The following is a 23,641-nucleotide window of genomic DNA, read 5'->3' as shown; positions in this document are numbered from 1 at the left end:
CCACTTTAACCGCACTTTAGATCTTGTTCTGACATATGGCATAGAAATTGAAGACTTAACAGTATTCCCTGAAAACTCCCTTCTGTCTGATCATTTCTTAATAACATTTACATTTCATTACAGTAAAGTCTTTCTGAAAGCGCTGTAACGAGGTTTAACGATATGATTCCTTCTTTGTTATGTTCTTCAATGCCATATACCAACACAGTGCAGAGTAGCTACCTAAACTCTGTGAGTGGGATAGATTATCTCGTCAGTAGCTTTACATCCTCATTGAGCACAACTTTGGATGCTGTAGCTCCTCTGAAAAAGAGAGCCTTAAATCAGAAGTGCCTGACTCTGTGGTATAACCCACAAACTCGCAGCTTAAAGCAGATAACCCTTAAGCTGGAGAGGAAATGGCGTCTCACTAATTTAGAAGATCTTCATTTAGCCTGGAAAAAGAGTCTGTTGGTCTATAAAAAAGCCCTCCGTAAAGCTAGGACATCTTACTATTTATCACTAATTGAAGAAAATAACAACAACCCCAGGATTCTTTTCAGCACTGTCGCCAGGCTGACAAAGAGTCAGAGCTCTATTGAGCTGAGTATTCCTTTAACTTTAAGTAGTAATGACTTCATGACTTTTTTTTGCAAATAAAATTTTAACTATTAGAGAAAAAAATTATTCATAACCATTCCAAAGACATATCTTTATGTTCGGCTGCTTTCAGTAATGCTGGTATTTGGTTAGACTCTTTCTCTCTGATTGTTCTGTCTGAGTTACTTTCATTAGTCACTTCCTCCAAACCATCAACATGTCTATTAGACCCCATTCCTATCAGGCTGCTCAAGGAAGCCCTACCGTTAATTAATGCTTTGATCTTAAATATGATCAATCTATCTTTATTAGTTGACTATGTACCACAGGCTTTTAAGGTGGCAGTAATTAAACCATTACTTAAAAAGCCATCACTTGACCCAGCTATCTTAGCTAATTATAAGTCAATCTCCAATGATCCTTTTCTTTCAAAAATTCTTGAAAGGGTAGTTGTAAAACAGCTAACTGATCATCTGCAGAGAAATGGTCTATTTGAAGAGTTTCAGTCAGGTTTCAGAATTCATCATAGTACAGAAACAGCATTAGTGAAGGTTACAAATGATCTTCTTATGGCCTCAGACAGTGGACTCATCTCTGTGCTCATCCTGTTAGACCTCAGTGCAGCTTTTGATGCTGTTGACCATAAAATGTTATTACAGAGTGTCAGGAAAGATGACTTTAAGCTTGCTTTCAGCTTGTTTTCATCTTGGAATATAATATGAGCCATGGAATTAATATACATGCTGTTGGATTAAACTGCACAGTTTTTGGTACCTTCGAGGAGTAAGTGAGGTCATACCGGACTTTTCCACTGCAAATGGGGAGGCCCACGGAATGAACTCGGTGGTGAAGACGATGGAATATGTCTAAGAATGATTCTAACATGACAAGTATGATCAAATGAAGTATTAATGTGTTAAAATTAAGAGTTGATTAGAAAAAGTATGTTACAAATAAGTGAAATGAATGATTATATGAGTTGTTTTTCATAAATAGTGCAGAGTCAGAGAAAAAGAGGAAGTGAAGAAGATGTCGCAAGCAGGGCAACAAAAGCTGATGATAAACAACTGATCAAATGATTAAGATGTTGGTAAAAATTAAATGAATAATAAGGAATGAGAATGTTTGTATATGATCATATGAATTGTTTTTTATGTAAAAGAGAGTTGTAATGAAATGATTGAATATGATTGATGTGATTTTGAAGAAATGATTTAAAAGAATGAATTCTCGGAAAAGCTGAAATGTTAACAGAAAAGAGGAACTTGAGAAATAAGTTACTGGTAGGGGCTGCGGGGATTTCCAGTAAAGCGGAAGGAGAAGGGAGGAGGTTTTGAGTCAACAGTGTCCCCATGGTAACCAAGATCATCTGAGGACGATTGGAGTCAAGAACATATATAACCTGTTGAAATACCAGTAAATGGGGTTATTCTTCAAGGGAGAGGTGCTGTTGCCACTACTCCCCTGCTACGAGGAGATCACAAGACTTGACCATCTTGTGAGCAGCAATTGGAATCGTGGAGTGAGAGGACTGGAGCCATAAAAGATCATTTGAGAGAGATTTCAACTCCTACTCAGGCCGTCCAGTCACGGAGTAGCAGAACAACGGAGAGTAACCACTGGCCTTAAGTCTGAGTGGGGAATGTTCAATGATTTCTCTCTCAAGGAACATCACCGCATACCAGAATGGATTAGATCAACTTTTGGTTGATTGAAGATGGAATAAATTCTTATGTGGATTAACTTCCTGAAGGATTACAATATCACACAAGGATCGATTGGAACGATTAATAGCTGATGAAGAGGAAATCAAGTTCATCGAGCTGGGGACCCTAACCTCAAAAACCTCCTTCCCTCACTCCTAGAAAAAATTATTAAGAAGTCAATCCAGTCCCAAAGTACGATCAGTCAGAGTTATTGAATTAAAAACAAAAATCTCTGCCAATCATTATTCTAATTATATTTGGATTACTGTTGTGAAATTATCACCATATAACCTATTTTGATTATGTTATTGGCACTTGCAAAACGTGCAATAAATTTCCAAGCATGCAGTTAAAGTGTTAAGGTTCGGACATTGGATTATTGATGCTTCTTAAGGTGTAAAAGTTAAAGTTTAATGTGTACAACATCAAAAAGGCTATAAAAGGTAAGTCTGTTTTTTTAATGAAAATAACACATCCTGGGGACTCGCTGTACGAGTCACTAAATTCAAAATCTAGCAACATTCCAAGTGCCCTGATCCATAAGAGGAGAGCTGCCATTAACGGGCGTGGCCAGTTCGTATCCTGGTTCCTGAGAAGGCTATTCGACCGGGGTGCGAGATCAGCTTCAGCGGGGTGGACGTCCGGATGGAGGCAGTGAGCAGCTAGACGAATCTCCTCGCCACCAGCTTGAACAGCCTTTGTGCAGCCCTGCCGGGTAATACCCGTGGAGACACGAAGGTCGGACCCCAGAGACGGAGAGCTGGTTTTGTACACAAACACACTCATCGGAGGGTGAGCATGTGCCGTGTATCTAAAAAGCAGGATCTGACAAAAGATTAGAGCATGCCATAGGTATTAAAGGCACTGCGCTGCAGTGGTTTGAATCATACTGTTGGGGATGTGTAGTGACACGGACCCACAACAGGGGGTGTTACTGAACGGACAATGGATAAGCCAAAAAATAACAATTTAATGTTGTGAATTGCACAACGGAATACAGACAAAAACAAATAGAGGAGTACAGTCAATCGCATACAAGGTGACGTGTGGGCTGGCTCGAGGATAGAAGACGTCTGTCCAAAGAAGAGCCGGAACCCACACGGCTTCCACCGCCAGTGGATCTGAAGAACACCGGAGTCGCCAAGTCCTGAGTCCCAGGTGGCCACCGTCTCCAGCTGTCAGACCAGGTACTGCTGGCAGAAACAGAAACAGTTAATGGTGGGTGTGTGAAGACACACCCAGTAATCGTCCCTTGAGTAGTTCCTCCAGGAGTGAGATCCTCCACCTCCAGAAACAATTTCACCCGTGCAGCTCCTGTTGGTCTCTTTCCTGGATGGAGTGAGAGGCGAAGAATGTCGCCCTCCCACTATCCGCCAATCCAGCCTCAGACAGAGCCCGCAGGAACACGGCTGCACACAGAACAATGTTTTAGTCTCAATATAAATCGCAGAGAAGGTTACCTCGATTGGTAGCTGATTTCTCGGCGGGGAGGTGGAGTTGCAGTCCGGCCTTTATGGTGATGGTGTTGAGTAGTGGATGAGTGACAGCTGGTACAGATGATGAGTGACAGCAGTCACTCCCGGTCGCTCCGACGCCCTCTCGTGCTTGAAGCCCACACTTCAAGCAGGGCGCCATCTTGTGGTGGTGGGCCAGCAGTACCTCCTCTTCAGCGGCCCACACAACAGGACCCCCCCCTCAACGGGTGCCTCCTGGCGCTTGTCCAGGTGACGGGTGTAGAAGTCGGCCAGGAGGACCGGATCCAGGATGAAGCTCCTCTTCACCCAGGAGCGCTCTTCGGGTCCATAACCCTCCCAGTCCACCAGATACTGGAACCCCCGTCCCTTTCGACGGACGTCCAGGAGCCGGCGTACTGTCCATGCGGGCTCCCCGTCGATGATCCGGGCAGGAGGTGGCGCCGGTCCAGGGGCACACAGTGGTTAGGTATGGCAGGGCTTGAGTCTTGACACATGAAAAATGGGTTTATCCGCAGTGAAACTGGCAGCTTCGATGCGGCCGGACTGAGGACTTTGAGTATGGTAAAAGGTCCTATGAACCTGTCCTTTAGCTTCTGGGATTCCACCTGCAGGGGGATGTCCTTCGTGGATAGCCAAACCTCCTGCCCGGGCTGGTATGCAGGGGCCGGGGAACGCCGGCGGTCTGCATGGGCCCTAGCCCTCGTCCGGGCTCTGAGCAGGGCAGAGCGGGCGGTACGCCACACCCGACGGCACTTCCTCAGATGGGCCTGGACCGAGGGCACCCCTACCTCTCCCTCCACTAGCGGAAACAATGGGGGCTGGTACCCCAAACACACCTCAAACGGGGAGAGGCCGGTGGCAGATGAAACTTGGCTATTATGAGCGTACTCGATCCAGGCCAGATGGTCACTCCAGGCCGTCGGGTGCGCGGAGGTCATGCAGCGGAGGGCCTGCTCCAGGGCCTGCTCCAGTTCCTGGTTCGTCTGCTCTGCCTGCCCGTTCGTCTGGGGGTGGGACCCAGACGAGAGACTTACGGTGGCCCCCAGTTCCCAGCAGAAACTCCTCCAGACCTGGGAGGAGAAGTCAAGGACTGCAGCCCTGGCCTCTGGTGGGATGTACATCTTGTTCTTGGGTCCAGTCCCCGGGTCTGGGTTCCGTGTCAGGGCCTCCCGGACGGTCTTCTCCACGTCCCAGGTAAGGGTGGCCACGACAGTGGACTCGGGGATGATGGTTTCCATTGGGTCTGACAGCTCGGTCCTGATGTCCTCCTCGTGCACCCAGGACAGGGCGTCAGACCGTTGGTTCTTTGTCCCGGGGCGGTATGTGATCTGAAAGTCAAAACGCCCGAAGAACAGTGACCAGCGGGCTTGCCTGGGATTCAGACGCTTGGCGGTCCGGATGTACTCCAGGTTCCGATGGTCTGAGATAACCGTGAATGGTACCGAAGCTCCCTCCAACAGGTGTCTCCACTCCTCCAGAGCCTCCTTCACCACAAGAAGTTCCCGATTGCCGACGTCATAGTTCCTTTCAGCCGGGGTCAACCTGCGGGAAATTTAGGCACATGGGTGGAGAACCTTGTCGGACTCCCCGCTCTGGGATAGCACGGCTCCTATCCCTGAGTCAGAGGCATCCACTTAAACTATAAACTGGTGTTTTGGATCAGCCTGCACCAGAAGTGGCGCAGTCGAAAACCGGCGTTTCAACTCCCTAAACGCGGCTTTGCACTGATCCAACCAGGTGAAGGGGACTTTTGTGGAGGTCAGGGCTGTCAGGGGGCTAACTACCTGACTGTAGCCTTTGGTGAACCTCCGGTAAAAATTAGCAAAACCGAGGAACTGCTGTAGTTTCCTACGGTTTGTTGGTTGGGGCCAATCTCTCACCGCCACAACCTTGGCCGGATCAGGGGCGACAGAGTTGGAGGAGATAATAAACCCCAGGAAGTACAAAGAAGTACAGTGGAACTCGCACTTCTCGCCCTTCACAAACAGCTGGTTCTCCAATAACCGCTGCGGGACCTGACGTACATGCTGGACATGGGTCTCAGGATCCAGGGAGAAGATAAGTATATCGTCTAGATATACGAAGACAAACCGATGCAGGAAGTCCTGCAAGACGTCATTTACCAAAGCTTGGAACATCGCGGGCGCATTGGTGAGGCCGAACGGCATGACCAGGTACTCAAAGTGACCTAACGGGGTGTTAAATGCCGTCTTCCACTCGTCTCCCTTCCGGATCCGAACTAGGTGGTACGCATTCCTAAGATCCAATTTCGTGAAAATTTGGGCTCCATGCAGGGGCGTGAACACTGAATCCAACAGAGGCAAAGGGTATCGATTGTGAACTGTGATCTCGTTCAGCCCTCTGTAATCAATGCGTGGATGGAGTCCGCCGTCTTTCTTGCCCACAAAAAAGAAACCTGCACCCATTGGGGAGGTGGAGTTCCGGATCAGCCCGGCAGCTAATGAGTCCCGGATGTAGGTCTCCATTGATTCTCGCTCAGGACGTGAGAGGTTGTACAGCCTGCTGGACGGGTACTCAACGCCCGGGATCAAATCAATGGCGCAATTGTACGGTCGGTGCGGGGGAAGAGTGAGTGCCAGATCTTTGCTGAAGACGTCAGCAAGATCATGGTACTCCTCCGGCACCGCCGTCAGATTGGGGGGAATCTTGACCTCCTCACTAGCCGTCACACCAGGCGGAACCGAGGATCCGAGGCATTCCCGGTGGCAGGTTTCGCTCCACTGAGCCACAACCCCAGACGGCCAATCAATCCGGGGATTGTGCTTTATCATCCATGGATAACCCAAAATCACACGAAAGGTAAAAGGTGTCATGTAAAACACAATCTCCTCCCTGTGATTACCAGACACCACCAATGTCACTGGCTGTGTCTGGTGTGTGATTAGTGGAAGAAGAGTGCCATCTAGTGCCCGTACCTTCAAAGGTGAAGGTAGAGCCACTAGAGGGAGCCCGACCTCCCTTGCCCATCTGCCATCCAGCAGATTCCCTTCCGACCCCGTGTCTACCAGTGCTGGGGCGTGAAGGGTCAGATCCCCGCTCAGGATCGTAACTGGGATACGTGCTGATTTACGGGGTTTCCCCGCGTGCGTGTTATGGCCCACCCTTAGCCCAGTTTCTAAGGCTGGGCGTTGTTGTTTAACCGCTTGGGGCAGTTCCTCTGTAAATGCTCACTTGAGCCACAGAAAAAACACTCCCTGCGGGCCAGCCTCCATTGTCTGTTATTTGATTTAACTTTGGCCCTGCTCGAGTCCATAGCTTCATCAGCAGGGGGAACTATTGAAACATGGGAGTCACAGGCTGTGGAGCGTGGGGAAGGTGGCACCCTTTTGGACCAGGAAGGAAGAGGGACGGCTCATGCCCGGCCACGCCCCCCACCCTGCTCCCGACGGTGTTCCTCTAATCGGTTATCTAATCGTATAACCAGATCAACAAGCCCATCCAAATCCCGCGGTTCGTCCTTAGCCAGTAAATGCTCCTTCAGGACCGGAGACAGTCCATTTACGAAGGCGGCGCGGAGTGCAGCGTTGTTCCAACTGGACCTAGCGATGCAGAAGTCGACTGCGTACTCCGCTGCACTCCGACGCCCCTGTCTGATTGACAGCAGCAAGTTAGATGCAGATTTGCCTCTATGGGGGTGATCAAAAACCTGTTTGAACTCCCTCACAAACCCAGTATACGTCGTTAGGAGCCGTGAATTCTGCTGCCAGAGCGCAAATTTATTACGTAAGCCACCCGGCTGGCGTCTGACTCGTACATGACGGGACGATGTGAAAAGACGAGCGAGCACTGCATTAAGAAGTCCGCGCACGTCTCGACACAGCCTCCGTACAGCTCCGGAGTGCTTATGTAAGCTTCAGGGGATGGTGGGGGGGGGGGTCGTTGAACGACCAGCGGAATGTCTGTTTCAGGCCTCCGGTCAGCAGGAGGGGTTGCTGCAGCAGCGCCCAGAGCTTGCGCTTCCATCTGGGCGGTGAGAGCCTCCATCCTCCGATTGAGAATAACATTCTGCTCAGTGACTAAGTCCAACCGAGCAGTGAAAGCGGTTAAGATTTGCTGCAGCTCACCTAACACGCCTCCTGCTGACGCCTGTTCACCTCGCTGTTCCATTAGCTGTTCAGGCGATGGTTGACGCCCCTCGGGATCCATGACGCTGGCCGAGAAATCCTGTTGGGGAGGTGTAGTGACATGGACCCACAACAGGGGGCGTTAATGAACGGACAATGGATAAGCCAAAAAGTAACAATTTAATGTTGTGAATTGCACAACGGAATACAGACAAAAACAAATAGAGGTGTACAGTCAATCGTATACAAGGTGACGTGTGGGCAGGCTCGAGGATAGAAGACGTCTGTTGGTCTCTTTCCTGGATGGAGTGAGAGGCGAAGAACGTCGCCCTCCCACTTCAAGCAGGGCACCATCTTGTGGTGGTGGGCCAACAATACCTCCTCTTCAGCGGCCCACACAACAATATTTATCTAATAGATTACAATTTGTTCATGTAAATGGGGAGTCTTCTTCACGGACTAAGGTTAATTATGGAGTTCCACAAGGTTCTGTGCTAGGACCGATTTTATTCACTTTATACATGCTTCCCTTAGGCAGTATTATTAGAAAGCATTGCTTAAATTTTCATATTTACGCAGATGATACCCAGCTTTATCTATCCATGAAGCCAGAGGACACACACCAATTAGTTAAACTGCAGGAATTTCTTTCAGACATAAAGACATGGATGACCTCTAATTTCCTGCTTTTAAATTCAGATAAAACTGAAGTTATTGTACTTGGCCCCACAAATCTTAGAAACGGTGTCTAACCAGATCCTTACTCTGGATGGCATTACCCTGACCTCCAGTAATACTGTGAGAAATCTTGGAGTCATTTTTGATCAGGATATGTCCTTCAATGCGCATTTTAAGCAAATATGTAGGACTGCTTTTTTGCATTTGCGCAATATCTCTAAAATTAGAAAGGTCTTGTCTCAGAGTGATGCTGAAAAGCTAATTCATGCATTTATTTCTTCTAGGCTGGACTACTGTAATTCCTAAATGTTCCCTGAAAAGCCTTCAGTTAATTCAAAATGCTGCAGCTAGAGTGCTGACAGGGACTAGAAGGAGAGAGCATATCTCACCCATATTGGCTTCTCTTCATTGGCTCCCTGTTAATTCCAGAATAGAATTTAAAATTCTTCTTCTTACCTAAAAGGTTTTGAATAATCAGGTCCCATCTTATCTTAGGGACATCATAGTACCATATCACCCCAATAGAGCGTTTTGCTCTCAGACTGCAGGCTTACTTGTAGTTCCTAGGGTACTTGTAGTTTTAAGAGTAGAATGGGAGCTTCAGCTTTCAGGCTCCTCTCCTGTGGAACCAGCTCCCAATTCGGATCAGGGAGACAGACACCCTCTCTACTTTTAAGATTAAGCTTAAAACTTTCCTTTTTGAAAAAGCTTATAGTTAGGGCTGGATCAGGTGACCCTGAACCATCCCTTAGTTATGCTGCTATAGACTTAGACTGCTGGGGGGTTTCCATGATGCACTGAGTGTTTCTTTCTCTTTTTGCTCTGTATGCACCACTCTGCATTTAATCATTAGTGATTGATCTCTGCTCCCCTCCACAGCATGTCTTTTTCCTGATTCTCTCCCCTCAGCCCCAACCAGTCCCAGCAGAAGACTGCCCCTCCCTGAGCCTGGTTCTGCTGGAGGTTTCTTCCTGTTAAAAGGGAGTTTTTCCTTCCCACTGTCACCAAGTGCTTGCTCACAGGCGGTCGTTTTGACCGTTGGGGTTTTTCTGTAATTATTGTATGGCTTTTGCCTTACAATATAAAGCACCTTGGGGCAACTGTTGTTGTGATTTGGCGCTATATAAATAAAATTGATTTGATTTGATTTGATTTGATATATATACGCACTCAAACTTACATTATTGTGTTGGTGTACCAGTTCGTATCCTGGTTCCTGAGAAGGCTATTCGACCGGGGTGCGAGATCAGCTTCAGCGGGGTGGACGTCCGGATGGAGGCAGTGAGCAGCTAGACGAATCTCCTCGCCACCAGCTTGAACAGCCTTTGTGCAGCCCTGCCGGGTAATACCCGTGGAGACACGAAGGTCGGACCCCAGAGACGGAGAGCTGGTTTTGTACACAAACACACTCATCGGAGGGTGAGCATGTGCCGTGTATCTAAAAAGCAGGATCTGACAAAAGATTAGAGCATGCCATAGGTATTAAAGGCACTGCGCTGCAGTGGTTTGAATCATACTGTTGGGGATGTGTAGTGACACGGACCCACAACAGGGGGTGTTACTGAACGGACAATGGATAAGCCAAAAAATAACAATTTAATGTTGTGAATTGCACAACGGAATACAGACAAAAACAAATAGAGGAGTACAGTCAATCGCATACAAGGTGACGTGTGGGCTGGCTCGAGGATAGAAGACGTCTGTCCAAAGAAGAGCCGGAACCCACACGGCTTCCACCGCCAGTGGATCTGAAGAACACCGGAGTCGCCAAGTCCTGAGTCCCAGGTGGCCACCGTCTCCAGCTGTCAGACCAGGTACTGCTGGCAGAAACAGAAACAGTTAATGGTGGGTGTGTGAAGACACACCCAGTAATCGTCCCTTGAGTAGTTCCTCCAGGAGTGAGATCCTCCACCTCCAGAAACAATTTCACCCGTGCAGCTCCTGTTGGTCTCTTTCCTGGATGGAGTGAGAGGCGAAGAATGTCGCCCTCCCACTATCCGCCAATCCAGCCTCAGACAGAGCCCGCAGGAACACGGCTGCACACAGAACAATGTTTTAGTCTCAATATAAATCGCAGAGAAGGTTACCTCGATTGGTAGCTGATTTCTCGGCGGGGAGGTGGAGTTGCAGTCCGGCCTTTATGGTGATGGTGTTGAGTAGTGGATGAGTGACAGCTGGTACAGATGATGAGTGACAGCAGTCACTCCCGGTCGCTCCGACGCCCTCTCGTGCTTGAAGCCCACACTTCAAGCAGGGCGCCATCTTGTGGTGGTGGGCCAGCAGTACCTCCTCTTCAGCGGCCCACACAACAGGACCCCCCCCTCAACGGGTGCCTCCTGGCGCTTGTCCAGGTGACGGGTGTAGAAGTCGGCCAGGAGGACCGGATCCAGGATGAAGCTCCTCTTCACCCAGGAGCGCTCTTCGGGTCCATAACCCTCCCAGTCCACCAGATACTGGAACCCCCGTCCCTTTCGACGGACGTCCAGGAGCCGGCGTACTGTCCATGCGGGCTCCCCGTCGATGATCCGGGCAGGAGGCGGCGCCGGTCCAGGGGCACACAGTGGTTAGGTATGGCAGGGCTTGAGTCTTGACACATGAAAAATGGGTTTATCCGCAGTGAAACTGGCAGCTTCAGCTTCGATGCGGCCGGACTGAGGACTTTGAGTATGGTAAAAGGTCCTATGAACCTGTCCTTTAGCTTCTGGGATTCCACCTGCAGGGGGATGTCCTTCGTGGATAGCCAAACCTCCTGCCCGGGCTGGTATGCAGGGGCCGGGGAACGCCGGCGGTCTGCATGGGCCCTAGCCCTCGTCCGGGCTCTGAGCAGGGCAGAGCGGGCGGTACGCCACACCCGACGGCACTTCCTCAGATGGGCCTGGACCGAGGGCACCCCTACCTCTCCCTCCACTAGCGGAAACAATGGGGGCTGGTACCCCAAACACACCTCAAACGGGGAGAGGCCGGTGGCAGATGAAACTTGGCTATTATGAGCGTACTCGATCCAGGCCAGATGGTCACTCCAGGCCGTCGGGTGCGCGGAGGTCATGCAGTGGAGGGCCTGCTCCAGGGCCTGCTCCAGTTCCTGGTTCGTCTGCTCTGCCTGCCCGTTCGTCTGGGGGTGGGACCCAGACGAGAGACTTACGGGGCCCCCAGTTCCCAGCAGAAACTCCTCCAGACCTGGGAGTAGAACTGAGGACCACGACCACAATGTCCGATGGAATCCCATGCAGATGCACGACGTGGTGGACCAGGAGGTCTGCAGTCTCCTGGGCCGTCGGGAGCTTCGGGAGGGCCATGAAGTGGGCTGCCTTGGAGAACCGGTCCACTATCGTGAGGATGGCAGTCATGCCCTGGGACGGCAGGAGGCCCATGACAAAGTCCAGGCCAATGTGAGACCAGGGGCGATGAGGCATGGGCAGAGGCTGGAGTAGGCCTTGGGTCTTGTGATGGTCGGCCTTTCCCCTGGCGCAGGTGGTGCAGGCCTGGACGTACTCCCGGACGTCGGCTTCCAGAGACGCCCACCAGAAGCGCTGCAGGACCACTGCCACGGTTCTTCGCACCCCTGGGTGGCAGGAGAGTTCAGAACCATGACAGAAGTCAAGGACTGCAGCCCTGGCCTCTGGTGGGATGTACATCTTGTTCTTGGGTCCAGTCCCCGGGTCTGGGTTCCGTGTCAGGGCCTCCCGGACGGTCTTCTCCACGTCCCAGGTAAGGGTGGCCACGACAGTGGACTCGGGGATGATGGTTTCCATTGGGTCTGACAGCTCGGTCCTGATGTCCTCCTCGTGCACCCAGGACAGGGCGTCAGACCGTTGGTTCTTTGTCCCGGGGCGGTATGTGATCTGAAAGTCAAAACGCCCGAAGAACAGTGACCAGCGGGCTTGCCTGGGATTCAGACGCTTGGCGGTCCGGATGTACTCCAGGTTCCGATGGTCTGAGATAACCGTGAATGGTACCGAAGCTCCCTCCAACAGGTGTCTCCACTCCTCCAGAGCCTCCTTCACCACAAGAAGTTCCCGATTGCCGACGTCATAGTTCCTTTCAGCCGGGGTCAACCTGCGGGAAAATTAGGCACATGGGTGGAGAACCTTGTCTGACTCCCCGCTCTGGGATAGCACGGCTCCTATCCCTGAGTCAGAGGCATCCACTTCAACTATAAACTGGTGTTTTGGATCGGGCTGCACCAGAAGTGGCGCAGTCGAAAACCGGCGTTTCAACTCCCTAAACGCGGCTTTGCACTGATCCAACCAGGTGAAGGGGACTTTTGTGGAGGTCAGGGCTGTCAGGGGGCTAACTACCTGACTGTAGCCTTTGGTGAACCTCCGGTAAAAATTAGCAAAACCGAGGAACTGCTGTAGTTTCCTACGGTTTGTTGGTTGGGGCCAATCTCTCACCGCCACAACCTTGGCCGGATCAGGGGCGACAGAGTTGGAGGAGATAATAAACCCCAGGAAGTACAAAGAAGTACAGTGGAACTCGCACTTCTCGCCCTTCACAAACAGCTGGTTCTCCAATAACCGCTGCGGGACCTGACGTACATGCTGGACATGGGTCTCAGGATCCAGGGAGAAGATAAGTATATCGTCTAGATATACGAAGACAAACCGATGCAGGAAGTCCTGCAAGACGTCATTTACCAAAGCTTGGAACATCGCGGGCGCATTGGTGAGGCCGAACGGCATGACCAGGTACTCAAAGTGACCTAACGGGGTGTTAAATGCCGTCTTCCACTCGTCTCCCTTCCGGATCCGAACTAGGTGGTACGCATTCCTAAGATCCAATTTCGTGAAAATTTGGGCTCCATGCAGGGGCGTGAACACTGAATCCAACAGAGGCAAAGGGTATCGATTGTGAACTGTGATCTCGTTCAGCCCTCTGTAATCAATGCGTGGATGGAGTCCGCCGTCTTTCTTGCCCACAAAAAAGAAACCTGCACCCATTGGGGAGGTGGAGTTCCGGATCAGCCCGGCAGCTAATGAGTCCCGGATGTAGGTCTCCATTGATTCTCGCTCAGGACGTGAGAGGTTGTACAGCCTGCTGGACGGGTACTCAACACCCCCGGGATCAAATCAATGGCGCAATTGTACGGTCGGTGCGGGGGAAGAGTGAGTGCCAGATCTTTGCTGAAGACGTCAGCAAGATCATGGTACTCCTCCGGCACCGCCGTCAGATTGGGGGGAATCTTGACCTCCTCACTAGCCGTCACACCAGGCGGAACCGAGGATCCGAGGCATTCCCGGTGGCAGGTTTCGCTCCACTGAGCCACAACCCCAGACGGCCAATCAATCCGGGGATTGTGCTTTATCATCCATGGATAACCCAAAATCACACGAAAGGTAAAAGGTGTCATGTAAAACACAATCTCCTCCCTGTGATTACCAGACACCACCAATGTCACTGGCTGTGTCTGGTGTGTGATTAGTGGAAGAAGAGTGCCATCTAGTGCCCGTACCTTCAAAGGTGAAGGTAGAGCCACTAGAGGGAGCCCGACCTCCCTTGCCCATCTGCCATCCAGCAGATTCCCTTCCGACCCCGTGTCTACCAGTGCTGGGGCGTGAAGGGTCAGATCCCCGCTCAGGATCGTAACTGGGATACGTGCTGATTTACGGGGTTTCCCCGCGTGCGTGTTATGGCCCACCCTTAGCCCAGTTTCTAAGGCTGGGCGTTGTTGTTTAACCGCTTGGGGCAGTTCCTCTGTAAATGCTCACTTGAGCCACAGAAAAAACACTCCCTGCGGGCCAGCCTCCATTGTCTGTTATTTGATTTAACTTTGGCCCTGCTCGTGTCCATAGCTTCATCAGCAGGGGGAACTATTGAAACATGGGAGTCACAGGCTGTGGAGCGTGGGGAAGGCGGCACCCTTTTGGACCAGGAAGGAAGAGGGACGGCTCATGCCCGGCCACGCCCCCCACCCTGCTCCCGACGGTGTTCCTCTAATCGGTTATCTAATCGTATAACCAGATCAACAAGCCCATCCAAATCCCGCGGTTCGTCCTTAGCCAGTAAATGCTCCTTCAGGACCGGAGACAGTCCATTTACGAAGGCGGCGCGGAGTGCAGCGTTGTTCCAACTGGACCTAGCGATGCAGAAGTCGACTGCGTACTCCGCTGCACTCCGACGCCCCTGTCTGATTGACAGCAGCAAGTTAGATGCAGATTTGCCTCTATGGGGGTGATCAAAAACCTGTTTGAACTCCCTCACAAACCCAGTATACGTCGTTAGGAGCCGTGAATTCTGCTGCCAGAGCGCAAATTTATTACGTAAGCCACCCGGCTGGCGTCTGACTCGTACATGACGGGACGATGTGAAAAGACGAGCGAGCACTGCATTAAGAAGTCCGCGCACGTCTCGACACAGCCTCCGTACAGCTCCGGAGTGCTTATGTAAGCTTCAGGGGATGGTGGGGGGGGGGGTCGTTGAACGACCAGCGGAATGTCTGTTTCAGGCCTCCGGTCAGCAGGAGGGGTTGCTGCAGCAGCGCCCAGAGCTTGCGCTTCCATCTGGGCGGTGAGAGCCTCCATCCTCCGATTGAGAATAACATTCTGCTCAGTGACTAAGTCCAACCGAGCAGTGAAAGCGGTTAAGATTTGCTGCAGCTCACCTAACACGCCTCCTGCTGACGCCTGTTCACCTCGCTGTTCCATTGGCTGTTCAGGCGATGGTTGACGCCCCTCGGGATCCATGACGCTGGCCGAGAAATCCTGTTGGGGAGGTGTAGTGACATGGACCCACAACAGGGGGCGTTAATGAACGGACAATGGATAAGCCAAAAAGTAACAATTTAATGTTGTGAATTGCACAACGGAATACAGACAAAAACAAATAGAGGTGTACAGTCAATCGTATACAAGGTGACGTGTGGGCAGGCTCGAGGATAGAAGACGTCTGTTGGTCTCTTTCCTGGATGGAGTGAGAGGCGAAGAACGTCGCCCTCCCACTTCAAGCAGGGCACCATCTTGTGGTGGTGGGCCAACAATACCTCCTCTTCAGCGGCCCACACAACAATATTTATCTAATAGATTACAATTTGTTCATGTAAATGGGGAGTCTTCTTCACGGACTAAGGTTAATTATGGAGTTCCACAAGGTTCTGTGCTAGGACCGATTTTATTCACTTTATACATGCTTCCCTTAGGCAGTATTATTAGAAAGCATTGCTTAAATTTTCATATTTACGCAGATGATACCCAGCTTTATCTATCCATGAAGCCAGAGGACACACACCAATTAGTTAAACTGCAGGAATTTCTTTCAGACATAAAGACATGGATGACCTCTAATTTCCTGCTTTTAAATTCAGATAAAACTGAAGTTATTGTACTTGGCCCCACAAATCTTAGAAACGGTGTCTAACCAGATCCTTACTCTGGATGGCATTACCCTGACCTCCAGTAATACTGTGAGAAATCTTGGAGTCATTTTTGATCAGGATATGTCCTTCAATGCGCATTTTAAGCAAATATGTAGGACTGCTTTTTTGCATTTGCGCAATATCTCTAAAATTAGAAAGGTCTTGTCTCAGAGTGATGCTGAAAAGCTAATTCATGCATTTATTTCTTCTAGGCTGGACTACTGTAATTCCTAAATGTTCCCTGAAAAGCCTTCAGTTAATTCAAAATGCTGCAGCTAGAGTGCTGACAGGGACTAGAAGGAGAGAGCATATCTCACCCATATTGGCTTCTCTTCATTGGCTCCCTGTTAATTCCAGAATAGAATTTAAAATTCTTCTTCTTACCTAAAAGGTTTTGAATAATCAGGTCCCATCTTATCTTAGGGACATCATAGTACCATATCACCCCAATAGAGCGTTTTGCTCTCAGACTGCAGGCTTACTTGTAGTTCCTAGGGTACTTGTAGTTTTAAGAGTAGAATGGGAGCTTCAGCTTTCAGGCTCCTCTCCTGTGGAACCAGCTCCCAATTCGGATCAGGGAGACAGACACCCTCTCTACTTTTAAGATTAAGCTTAAAACTTTCCTTTTTGAAAAAGCTTATAGTTAGGGCTGGATCAGGTGACCCTGAACCATCCCTTAGTTATGCTGCTATAGACTTAGACTGCTAGGGGGTTTCCATGATGCACTGAGTGTTTCTTTCTCTTTTTGCTCTGTATGCACCACTCTGCATTTAATCATTAGTGATTGATCTCTGCTCCCCTCCACAGCATGTCTTTTTCCTGATTCTCTCCCCTCAGCCCCAACCAGTCCCAGCAGAAGACTGCCCCTCCCTGAGCCTGGTTCTGCTGGAGGTTTCTTCCTGTTAAAAGGGAGTTTTTCCTTCCCACTGTCACCAAGTGCTTGCTCACAGGCGGTCGTTTTGACCGTTGGGGTTTTTCTGTAATTATTGTATGGCTTTTGCCTTACAATATAAAGCACCTTGGGGCAACTGTTGTTGTGATTTGGCGCTATATAAATAAAATTGATTTGATTTGATTTGATTTGATATATATACGCACTCAAACTTACATTATTGTGTTGGTGTTGTTGGGCTTATTCGCTTTCTTCAGCCAATCAGAGCATGCGTAGCATCACAGCCACAAAATAAAATCCATTATTATCACTTACTGAGGCGTTGCAGAGCCGGTAGCACAGATTTAGATTCACGCTACCTGGCTATACCTGCCCATAGTAGCGGGCGAGTATCCCAATACCTGCCCGCTGTGCATAAACTGATGATGTCATAGCGCGTGCAGCCTAAGAACTGTCTGCAGAGGAAAAGATGAAAAGGCAAGAAGTGTGTGTTGGTCCCAATATGGATATTCCGGATGATTTTCTCATGGAGAGTACGACAGTGAGCAGCAGCCAAAGCAGCCAGCTTGATGAGGACACTCTGGTGAATTTGGAGAACAGCGCGGTACCAGCCAACACGACAAAAGTTGAAGTGAGCCAACTTTTTATGTACGCGTTTGCTGGGTGTCGTGCGTTTTGAAATGACATTAAATATTGTTAATGTGATTCCACATGTTGTGTATCTCAGTAAGTGATAATAATGCAAATAACATGCAGTTGTCCAAAATGACAGATATTGGAGATATAACTGGGGCGAATATCGGTCATTTTGGGCACCTGGGCGTGGACGTCGGGACTCAGAAAATACATTCCGCCCTCCAAAAGCATGTCATTGTATTATCATTTTAGACTGTTGTCAAACACAATGTTCAGTTTAAGCTGCTAACTATGTAAGTACTATGAGATCAACACTAACCAGAGTTGAATTCCCTGTACTTGGTCAGTAAAGCTGACTCTGATTCTGTTTTGTACATGTTGTTTGAAAACTGTTCTTTGAAATCAGCTGAGTCTGTTCTGAATGTAGTTACACACATTTGGCCTCATGTATCAACGTTGCGTACGGCGATATTTGAGCGTATATGGGGTGTACGCCAAAACGGCTGTGCTACTTGACATTTATCAATGTGGTCGTTGGCGTACGCTGCACTGAAAATATACACCAGGTCGAGAGGTGGCATAAATTATACACCAAAATGAACCAGCGCTGGAATTCACATAAAAATGAAGATGATCAACATGATAAACTGCCATTATACAAATCAATGCATATGTTACATAAATAACACTTTCCTGATTATACTACATAATAATCAATACAAATCCCACCTTTGCGGGATTGTTATGGAGCACGATCCGTGGTCACAGCGCTGACAGGAAGGAAAGCGCTGCTCGCCTTTTTCTCCAGACTTCGAGCCTGGAGCCAGAGCAGCGCTGAGCTTAACTTTATAGGGTGTGATCGTTTTAGACAATGAAATTGATAATAACAACTGTAGTTTCGTCATTCTCTTAATTCACCCGTGCTGCAACCAGGTTTTGTCGTCTCCATTCGTTTGTCACAATAAAATAAATACAGAAATACATTTAAAAAATAAAGAAATCTGACAGATTAGGCATGTCTTATTAATTGAGCGAGCAAATATCCACATGTCAAGAATTATTGACATGTGAAAAGAGAATACAGTGGTCCCTCACTATAACGCCGTTCACCTGTCATGGCCTCGGAGTCTCGCGGAGTATTTAGTCCAATTTTGCATGCCTTTTTTTTTACACTGTTCTGTGTTCTGGGTGTCTGTTTATAAGAATCTTGTTGCCCAGAAGAGAAAAGAGCGCCAACAACTACTCATAACTGTGTTTGTCACTCGGAAACAAACACCTGCAGCCAGGTGTGAGTGGGAAAAGGCGCAGCGTCAGGACGCAGAGGCCCGATCTGTGAAATACTGGTCAGTCACTATTAATAATTTCTTATGTGTCCGACCTCGTTCGTTGATCGTTAAAATTAATTTGTTAGTTCTAAATGCCATCATAATTATTTATAGGAAAACATTCTATTTTTATTTCTCAAACAAATGTTTGGGCCTGAAAACAGTTTGGTATTATTTTCCTACTAAGGTTTGAACTTTGAGAGTGTTTACACACGAGAGAAAAGTGAGAAAATGTTCATGTCTGATTGAGAAAGTGTATAAACTGTGTAGTGAGGGGTTTTACAGCTTTGAAACGTCTATAATAATTGTAAAAAATAACACTGCCTAACGTCGCGGTTTCGCGTATTACGGGCTATTTTTTAGAACGTAACTCCAGCGATTAATGAGGGACCACTGTAACACTTTATTGATTATATACTACAAAACAATTGATACGACAGCCGCTTTTGACGCTCTACTGGCACGCGTCATGATTGGTGGAGTTCTTTTTCATTGCCGTCTTCCCGCCTTCCATGTCGTAAAATGAGGGTGTGTCTGAAGAGGAGTCTGAATATTTATGGGCGTGTTTATTATAATTACGATCGTTTCCACCCGCCGCATTTATCAAGATCACGTCAGGCGTACACCAGAAATGGGCAGGTGCGCACTGCTTGATACATGTCACGGCGACTTTGGTGTATTTCAAGTTTACGCCGTAAATTTACACCACAAGTGCGCAACATTGATACATGAGGCCCATTGTGAATTATTTTTAAATCATGGGAAACAAGACAGCAGTGGATAAAATAGTTATTTTACAGAGATGAAGCGTCATCCATGAGATCACACACCACTGAAGCTGCTGCTAATCGTATGACCAAAGACAAAGTGAGGCCTCTTGTAAAATGGCTTTGTACTCATCTTGGAATAATTAGTCTCCTGGTGATTCATGAAATGTTACATTGTGGCAAACAGGGGGAATGTAAAGTTATTTAACTCAGGTGTGCAAATAACAAATCAAATCATGTTGCTGCAGTTAGATGATGTGAGCAAAGCCATCAATACAACTTGTTAAAGACTATGACGAGGAAGAATTCAAGGCTTCACGTTCATTTAAAGAAGTCAATACAGTGAGACTGATTTTTCCCTGCAGGCTTTGGCTGCTTCAGAGGAGCTGCTTCACACTTTTAAGTGATAATCTGAGTTCTCTCACTCTGTGTGTATGTAAGTGTGAAACATACGACACAAGGTGATACTAAAATGAAATTAAAGCCTGTGGGGGTGTTGAGGTGCTGGGTGGATGAAATTCTGCAGAAGGGTTGAGAGGCAGAGCAGTGGAAGCAGGTCACATGGAGCAACAGCGCTGCAGGGTCAAGCAGGTCCAGACCCACAGGAGACAGTCTGCCCACACCACAGCCAAGGAGTACATTTGTTCTGTGCAGGTGGAGGCCGGCGGTTCAGTCACAGAGGCCCAGACTAATCGTGCCACCTCCCAGACCATCAGCAGAGGCTGTGGCCACGTCAGCTCTTCTACAGTATCATGAAGGATCAATCAATCAATCAATCAATCAACTTTTCAAGGATGAGAATGAGGAAAAGATGATGCATGTTGCCTTTCAAAGAGCAAAAATGGGGCTGGAAGAAAAACAGTTACACTCTGTGCTGTGACAGGAAGCATGCCAAAAAGGACCTTAAAGGTACAGGGCGTGAACTTTTTATAACTCCTTACTTTGAGACCTTTTAAGCCATAAAGTTGTGCATAATTAGGGGTCTGGTCACGAGTTTCTCAGAATGCAAAAGATGGAAAACCATGCTGTACTTTGTCTGGGTCTGGCTCAAAACGTATCAATCACCCCTCATGCTCAAACATTTACATACACTGGCAGATTTGGGGTTTTTTTTTGGCCATTTTTCAGAGAATATGAATGATAACACAAAACGTTTTTGTTTTTCACTCATGGTTAGTGGTTGTGTGAAGCCATTTATTGTCAAATACCTGTGTTTACTGTGTTTTTTCAATCATAATGACAACACAAACGACCCAAATGACCCTGATCAAAAGTTTACATCCCCTGTTCTTAATACTGTGTTTTGCCCCCTTTAACATCAGTGACGGCTTGGAGGAGAAGTGCTCACTAACACAGATTTTGACAGATTTATGACCAATATTTTGAGAGAAATAGGTCTTTTGCGTATGTAGAAAATGTTTTAGATCACTGAGTTCAGCTCATGAACAAACAAAAGCATTGCATTTCTGTTTTTGCTCAGTGTTTGTAGAGTTTTGGTCTCATTCTTCTCTATGGAGCTCCCCGGCAGCTGTGCATATGTCACAAAACTGTCATAAATATCGATGCTATCCATGTGCATGTGTTTCCATGAAGCTGGCAAATGCAATCAGTGGGGTCATGTCAAGAAAATAATACTACCCAGAAATACTTTGAGAATACAGCATTTATCTTAACCCTCCTGGGGCCCGAGGGCATTTTTTTTGGATGTCTTAATATTTCTGTTAAAATCTCACCCTGCATCCCACAATCAAGTAGTCTGTCTTTTTTTTTTTTTTCAGGACAAGCTGTACTTTCAGAATATATATGCTATAGTGGTGTTTTATAAGTGTAATAAAGGTTTACAATCACAAATAAAAAAAGGAAAAAATGAAGTGGAAAAATAATGTTCACACCCATTTATTCAAAACACACAGCAAACTATAAAACAACTATTTTCACACTTTATAGAGGTAGTCTGGGTTCTTGTGGAACAGAATGTACAAAATAAAGGTTCTAACAATAAACACAAATGCACATTTTGAACAATATATACAAAATGGTCTATGCATTTTGTTGGTCTTCATGCCACATCTCAAAGCAATTTCTGTCTGCTATTACACACAGGGCCACATCACAAACTTTTTCACTTCCATGGAGTTAAGCCTGGGTCCCACTGAATAATGAAGGATGAATAATGAGCTACACAGCATGTTTTCTTTGCTATGAGAGGGTTTCTTCAACTATCGTGGGAGTTTCATGGCTCTAAGTGGCTCTTAGAGTCATTATCTTCAGTTAACGAGGCTCCTGTCTGAGCGTGGCGCTAATTTCAAGATGTTCAAAATTTAGCAACAACAGCGTGGTGCAGTTTGTGTACGAGGTTTTAGAGGCGTGTGCGTGGTGCTTACGAGGCTGCTAAAAGTCCATTATCTGCACCTGGCAGCTACGCAGGACCTGAGAGGCTGTTTTTGGAGCGGCTGCCCTCCTGCACACACAATCCCACCTGCTCTGTGCGCTGGACGCTGTATATAAAATAATTAATCATTTTCTGCCAAACCTTGGATGCTGAAAACACCTCTAATCGCTTCTGGAATCACAGAGGACTGCTTCATCTGGATGCTTTTTTTCCTCTCTTTCCTGCTCCATGTGGAATGTAAATGTATTTTGAAGAGCTTAAGGTAAATATTTTTAATGTTTTTTTTTTAAAAACAGTTCCTAGCTGTAAAAGTATGTCTATAGTTGATTTAATATCTTGTTAATAGATCACATGAGCTCCGCTGTGTGTGCACAGTGAGGCAGTGACTCATCATCACAATTCAATGGAGCATTTAGGCAGAACGCCAGCTCACAAAAGAGTGATTTTTCAGTCAGTACTGGACGAATACAAAGTTAAAATTTGGATGACTGTGAAAGTGGATGTGTGTTTAAAGCTGCGGAAGAAATAACACCAGTGAAGCTGCTAAAAGCAGCGCAGAGCTATGCACCAACACAGCAGGAGAGCATGCAAAAGACCGATTTTGAAGACATAACACAAAGTTCAAAGTTGTATCACAGTGACTTGTAAGTTGCAGAAGAATTACAGATTTTTTTTTTTTTTTTTTGAAAGTGATCCACAGGTTGCGTCAGGTGGGTAATTAAAGCAACCACCTCATTCTGTATGCAGAAGAGGAATTTTGCAGAAATAAACAGACAAACACAAAGTTGAAAGTAGAATCACAGTATAAAAATGACTGTGTTTAAAGCCAGGGGAAAAAATAAAGCCAACAAGCCATGGATGGAAAGGAAGGCAGTGAGAAGGAGCACAGAGGCGGCTCTCCAGGAATGGAGAACAGCAGCGTGTGCGCAAAAAAAGCGATTTTGCAGAAATAAATGGACAAACATAAAGTTAAAAGTGAGATCACGGTGTGTGTTTAAAGCTGCAGAAGAAATAAAGCCAGCGAGCCACGGAGTCAGTGAGGAGCACAGAAGTGGCTGTCCAGGAACCCTTGGTTTGGTTCCAGCTGGTCGGGTGCATTACAGGTGGACAGCAACCTGGCACACAGTGCACAACCGCGGAACTGTACTGGAACATCTATTTTTGGACTGCATTTAAAAAATGTGACATCTTTAAATGCTGCTGTGAATTGAAAACCCACACTTTAAAGGGACCATGTGTGGGAGGGCTGGAGGCTTGGACCAAGCCCATGCCTAAACGTGCGCCAATGTTATCATGGCGCTATCATGACACTGTGTAGCTTAGCATGGCTGATACGAGCCATTTGAGGCTCTAATGACAGGTCGGTTGTGGCTCACTAGAGGCTGCTATGTGGCACATGCGGGGTACAGAGAGGCAAATAAATGCATCTTCATAGCGGATATGTGATAGATGAAAACAAGGGTCATTCTTCGAATAATCGTTGACACACCCATGCGTGGCTCATTATTCATGGCTTATTATTCAGTGGGTCCCAGGCTTTAACTTCTTGGAATGTGTTCTTAAACTGTAAACAACCTCTCCTCAGACTCTGAGGCTCTCCTGACACCCCTCACCCTCCTTCCATTCATAAGCATAAACGGCACTTTATGCGTGAGAGTAAGAGAGGCTTATTCAACAATATTCATGGGCCAAGTTGCGAATCATCTCTCCTACTGACACTTTTTGGTCGACCATGTGAGATTGTATGAGGCCCTC

Source organism: Thalassophryne amazonica, chromosome 11 (assembly GCF_902500255.1).
Source record: "Thalassophryne amazonica chromosome 11, fThaAma1.1, whole genome shotgun sequence".
Taxonomy (NCBI): Eukaryota; Metazoa; Chordata; class Actinopteri; order Batrachoidiformes; family Batrachoididae; genus Thalassophryne; species Thalassophryne amazonica.
Note: the sequence above shows the minus strand (reverse complement) of the source record.